The sequence below is a fragment of the Myzus persicae genome, unplaced genomic scaffold (genome assembly GCF_001856785.1).
Source record: "Myzus persicae strain clone G006 unplaced genomic scaffold, MPER_G0061.0, whole genome shotgun sequence".
Taxonomy (NCBI): Eukaryota; Metazoa; Arthropoda; class Insecta; order Hemiptera; family Aphididae; genus Myzus; species Myzus persicae.
Window position 1 is genome coordinate 434,642 of NW_019101091.1, and position 317 is coordinate 434,958.

The following is a 317-nucleotide window of genomic DNA, read 5'->3' on the forward strand; positions in this document are numbered from 1 at the left end:
CCCCCCGGCCCCCGCCACGTCCACCGGCGGACGAAGATTTTCGTTCGTTTTTTCGTTCGTCTGTTCGTGTGTGCGTGTGTTTTTTTTCTCGATTCGAGTTTCGGAATATTTGAAAATTTTTTTAATTGCGACGATAACGATGTTAAGATTATCGTTTCGAAACAAACCGTCGGCGAAGCTATGACGTAATGACGTTATATTTTAATCATAATCCGATGGAACGAAAAAGTTACACTCGTAGGTATAATGCGTCGTAGTGCCTATTATAAATAGTATAATATAATAATGTAGAGGTGGGCGCAAGTCGAGGAAAGAAA